This window comes from Camarhynchus parvulus, chromosome 4, assembly GCF_901933205.1.
Source record: "Camarhynchus parvulus chromosome 4, STF_HiC, whole genome shotgun sequence".
In the NCBI taxonomy this organism is placed as follows: domain Eukaryota; kingdom Metazoa; phylum Chordata; class Aves; order Passeriformes; family Thraupidae; genus Camarhynchus; species Camarhynchus parvulus.
Genome location: NC_044574.1, coordinates 28505088 through 28511087, shown reverse-complemented (window position 1 = coordinate 28511087; position 6000 = coordinate 28505088). Strand labels below are relative to the sequence as shown.

At 34.1% G+C, this 6000-nt stretch overlaps 1 protein-coding gene across 1 annotated transcript in view; it reads left to right on the top strand.

The window, feature by feature from the left end:
- Positions 1 to 5680: 5680 nt before the first annotated feature.
- DLC1 (DLC1 Rho GTPase activating protein) overlaps positions 5681 to 6000 on the top strand; it is a 214528-nt gene continuing 214208 nt past the window's right edge. Inside the window, exon 1 of the mRNA XM_030946882.1 lies at positions 5681 to 5922. The gene's annotated coding sequence lies outside the window, so the exon portion shown is untranslated. The remainder of the gene's footprint in view (positions 5923 to 6000) is intronic.

Below are 6000 nucleotides of genomic sequence, written 5' to 3'. Positions count from 1 at the left end.
AAGTGGTGGAGTCAACATTCCTGGAACAGTTCAAAAGGTACATGGATGTGGCACCTGGGGGTATGGTTTAGTGAGGAAACACAATTGTGATGGATTAATGGTAGAAATTGATAATATTAAAGGTCTTTTTCAGCCTTAAAGATTCTAAGGTTCTAGGTCTGAAAATTCTCATGTAAGTTATGCTGAGCATAACACGGCCATTGAGACACTGCATTCCACAGGTCTGAAAGCAATTAGGAATGATGAATCCAAACAGCTCACTCAGGTCTGAAACAGCAGGACAGGATTCTCAACGACTTTAAATTCAATATCTCCCCTGAGTTTAGTGGAATTATTTTGATCCTGTCACAAGAACATTAACAGCAATAAAATGTGACTTTTCATGTAAATGTACTTCAACATCCTTCCAAGAATATTCATATATATGAGATTTAAGGAAAGAATTGTCTTCACTAAGACGTTAAGAATGTTGAAGAATCTGGCTGCATATTGTCTATTCATACCCAATATTTAATGGCACCATCCTTAATATTTACCATATGCAAGCATGTATTCTGCTTTATCAGTGCTTGTCAATTCTATGGAAATAAAATGTACCACCTGCATCCATGAGACCATTTTAATTCATCTTGTAACCACAATAATTTTGTACAGGACTTGAAAATGTACCTTCATGCTTTTGCTTGAAATCTGTGCTTTTTAAAAGAAAAGCTGTCTTCATAGGGACTTGATTTAAAAACTAATAATTGCTTAAAAGATATCCCCAAAATAGAAGATACAGTCTTCACAACAGGAAATGTAAAATACAGTTAAGCAATACACAGCTTTCTGAGTTTGTTGCCAAGTTGTGACAGATATACTGATCGATTACTGAGAGGTAGAGGCAATGCCAAAATCTGGATAGTATATACCAGAGACCCTAGAACTACTTATTCTTTGATGAGCTCTTGAAACAGTGCTTTATCTTCAGTTTATATCATTGTGTAACACTATCAACCAAATAGCTTTACAATGTCTTGCTGAACTTTATTTGTCTAGAAACACGAAGCTGTAGATTGTGAGAGGTTTTATTTCCATGGGGCCTTCAGTAATTGCAATTTTTGTCATCAATTTGCCAGCATAAGAAAAGGTGTGTACATCAACCAGCATGTCCACTAAAAGGTGCACTTGAGACCTAGTTTGAGAAAAGTTTGAACATTTAATTGCTTCTATCTTTGGTGTTTCTAAAATGTTTTGCTCTACTAAAACAGAGTAGCCTTAAAGGATTTCATATGAATATTAGTGAAGAAAAGGTTTTTTAAATACTAACACAGAAATTTCTACCAATATTTGAAACTTGAAAACAAGTGACATTTGTTTGGAGCAATGGCTAACAATCCATGTTAGGGAAAATATAACCAACCCTGGCAGACCCACTTCAAATAGACTACTATGCTATAAACAAAATCCTTCTTTTGATATTCAAACCTGAATGTTAATGATCAAAAATCCCATAACAGGAAATGGAACAAACACTTCTGAAAATAGGTAATCTGCCTGAGTGTTATCATCTACTCATTTGGGAAGTCACTGCATTCTTTTAATCCATGTTAATCTTCATTTGGCATATTACTTTGGTGCTTGGGCCTGACTCAGCAGCAACCTCTGATTTGAGAGTTTATCTTCTGTGGAAAAGTTAGAATCTTTGAATAATAACCAAAAGGGCCTCGACTTCCTTTTTACCTTTTAATGGCTTAATAATAATTTTCATTAATCACTGAGAACAAAAAGGTCTATAAATACATGCAAGAAAATGGGTTCTTTAAAAACTATTTTGGTATTTCTGTCTGAATAATTAAGTCCTTGAAAATAAGAATTCAATATTCCAAATTGCAGAAATGTAATTAGCAAATTCCAAATGAATTGTGTATTTCGGAGGGATGTTTATTGTATTTGGAATGGTTCTTATAAAAAAACCCCAACATTATTTCTCATAGTGATGTACACAAATATTATTCCTTCTCCTAGTGATTTGGATGAGGATTTTTTCAAGCAGTTCCAGTTGTATCCTATTCATAAAGTCTTGGCAGTGAAGAATTTTGCACGTAGATATAGTTTTAATATATTCAAATTAATTTCATTTTGCTGAAATGGTCACTTGTAAATGTATTTCAACTGGAAAATTGTAAAGAGCTTTTTTCAGACTTCCTTGTGCAGCACATTTATAGTTCAGTTTAATGCACTGGGATCTGTCAAGGATATAGGAAACATGGTCATGTCCCTGAACAGGGCTAGTACGTGAAATCCATGTTTCTCCTATGCCCGATCCCAGCCATTCTGTTCTACTAGTCTGTGTGTGGCTGATGGATGCTTCTCTTTCCTTCCACTTCCTCCCTCTTGTGTTTTATAATGATTTCATCAAATCCAAAACATCGTCATAAAATGTCTTGGCAAGAACAAAATCATATACTTGATACCAATGAAATGTGAAAGTATGGAATACCTCATGAAATCACCTAAGTTCACTGTGAAACAAAAGCAAACATGGCAGTTTTGAAAATAGTTTTAAAAATAGAGGTGTTTGTCTCCGTCTTGCAGTACTTTCAGCAGTTCCAGGTGTATTTAGACAAAATAGGGTTGTTTTTTTTCCTGTCCTTCAATTCTTAGGGGAAATATATCAGGTTAAAGATGCTCTTTAAGAAAAAAGTAAGATGCTAGTGAAAGCTTTCGTGTTTTTCTGTAAGGGATATGGCAACTTCGATTTCTTAAGACAAATAAGAGTAAGACCTCAGGTGTTCTTCTTCTTTTTCTTATTTAGCCCTTGACTTTCCCAGCAGGACTGCTTTTTAAGCATAAAAACACATTGGTCTGTCCACAAACCCTAATGATACTGTTTCACATAAGTTACTTGAATTTTGCATTCAGTAAACCATAGCTATATTACATTAATAATTTCCTGTAAACCAACTGCAAGATCTGGATAAATTCTCATTGCTTTATGTAGGGATTTGACTGGGAAACAACTAAATTATGGAAGATCCTACCACCACCATGTGTAGTTCGAGGTCTAGAAAAGACCATCAGATCTTCAGACAACTAAAGAATGTCTGAAAATATCCACATCTGCATTATATTAATGTCTGTGTACTGCTACAACAGAAATTGCTTGACTACTTTGAATTCTTCTTAGTTTTTTAATTGTTTTGGTAGTTCACTTTATATAGGATCATGGAAATAACATACTATTAGTTTCTCTTTCCACAATATGTCATGGAGTGTACTCAGCTTACACTAGTATGACAAAATGTTTAATGTTTGTGAATAAAAAATATTATATATGTGTGATTTTTTCTACATTTTTCTTATTTAGAAATAAAATGTAGTCATAATAAGAATAGAATATTACAACTCTTCAACTAACATTACCTAAATGAACGTTGGAGTTCTTTGAATACCTGATTTATATAGCCTAGCTTTGAGACATATGGTTTTCTGAGTTACAGATGTGCTAAGAAAAAAGACCACCTTTGTGTTTGGCTTAAACTTAGAAATAGCAAAGAGATAAATTCTATGATTTTAGTATAGTCAGTCTGACCACAGTGGAAGTGCTATTAACTGGTCTTATTTGTGAATTTCCTTGTTTCTCATTAGTACTCCATTCTTCTACTAATTTTTTCCATTCTGTTTATTGTTCAAGATCAAACAGAATTATCAAGATTTCAGACTTAAATGTTCTGATTTCACATATTCTTTCTATTCCACCATTGTAAAGTTTTATTAAAGCAGCTTTTGAATAAGTATTCAAACTCTAGTTACTCCCCTCCTTTCTGCAGATGTGATAGCAGGAAAAGATATTTTGGAGACAGTCTGCCTTCAGTTTTCTTAGACAGGAAATTCACAGACAATGTCTATAATGGTCTTTTCTCTTTTCCAGCTCTTTGTCAAGCCCTAGAATAATTGAAATAAGTTTTCTTTTTGAAAATGTTTCACATAGCAGATCATGTTCTAATAATTTCATACCTTTTAAATATGTCCCCACTTACAAGTTTTTCAATGTCTTATTCCTTGTGACTGACTTTTGCAATAAAAGAGAGAACACCTTATTTAATTAAAACCAAAGGTTTATGACGGAATATTAAATAAATAAAGTTTAGCTAAAGAAAAATAATTCTTAAAAAAATAATTTAAATTCTGTCTTGAAATATTTGTTTACTTTTTTGGAACAGTGTGTTTCATATTTTCATCACTTTTTTTGGTATTAGAAAGCCAAACACTTTTAGTAAATTTTAACTGCAAGAAAACTAAAGGCTTTTTGTTTTATTTTTATTCCCATAAACATAAATTTTAAAATTGTGCAATTTGTGCAATTGCATAATTGCAAATAAAATGTGCCCCTTCACAGCTTGTAACTTATTCACTAAATTCCAAAGTGAAATCTTGCAGGGAAATAGTATAAATCACACTTCACAGTGGAGTAAAAGTTATGGATTCAGAACTGAGAGTAGCCAAATGTAGTTAAAAATAATCCTGAAAAGTTATTTACCTCTGGGGCTGTGCTTCTGGCTGTTCTGAGTTTACCAGCACATGTGCTGTTTCCTTTTATGGGCTTCAAAGACCTCCGCCTTTGAAGATGCAGAGGTTAGGCTGGGAAGTCATTCCACTTAAGGCTGTCTACCTCCACTATCCATGTACATGAAAGCTACTGGGAAAAATTTCAAACCCACTTCCATTTGGGCCTGCATAACTTTGCAACTAACTTTTAAAGCTAATACTGTAATTTTAATGCTGAAAACTGCATATATAAAATTACATGTGTGACAACGAAGACCACATTCAGCAAATTTAGCAGATTTCAGCACAAAGTTCCACATGCTCAGAACCTAAAGCTTGACAAATTAGCTCCAGATATGGCCATATTAGTGGGAGCTGGAGACAGCCCTACAGGTCTGGCTTTTCTTTGACTTAAGAAATGCCCTTGAAAAGATATAATTGAGCTAATGAGGCGTTATATAAACAGTTAAAAGCAGTTCTTGGAGGCTGGTAGAAACTCATGTATCAGCAGTTAGTAATTAAGAAGATCTATCTCCTTTCAGAATAAATATCCTGTCCCAATTGTGGCAGGCCTGCTGAGTGCAGACTTTCTGGTCAGTAAAAGTCCAGACATTATTTTGTGTACAAAAACATCTGCAATATGTTACCTGTGTAGCTCCCTCTCAAAGCCAGAAAAAGGCCAAAGTTTCCAATGAATAACCTGATCAATAACCATAAAATCATTTACTCAGACCAATAATCAATAAAGAAGGTTTACACCAGCTGAAGGTGTCATCAGAGAGTAAGTGATGACTGACTCACCTGGTAAGATGAATAAACTTAGCAACAGCACTACTTTCTGTCTTAAGTGTAAAAAAAATTGTACATGTTGATTACTATTATGAGTCACTCTGACTTAAATAAAATAAATACTAAGTAAGTTATTTCACCTAAATAGGAAACCAGTGGCCAAAAATGGGGGTTTGCATGTGTTTATTAGTAGAATTTGTTATGTGAATAGCTAATATTTATTACTAATAAATACACTAATTAAAGCCATACTAGTAATTTCCATTAGCTTACCCTCAAACTTCCACGGAGCTGTCCGTCTGGTTTTAATCAAAACCAAATGGTAATCCAAGTTCTCAGGCTGGAACAGCTAAGAGGAAGTCGTTCAGAGAAGGCAGAAGAAAGCAGAAAAGATAAACAGACGATATTCACTGAATTTGTATAGAGCAAAGGATGTAGATGCTGTGGGTTACTCTGAAGACATGATTCAGGCACCCTGTCAAACTGGAACGAAGTAGTTACAAGTGTTTTATGTCAGCAAAATACTAATATGATCAAGATGGAGTCTGTCCTTTTGCTTTTGCAGAGCTGGATTTGTGTGACTCTGGAGGATTCTCAAAAGAGGTAAAGCAACATTTTCCACTGCCTGCAACATGACTGTGTTTAAACTGTAGCATTTGTTTTCTAAGATCCAGCTTATTC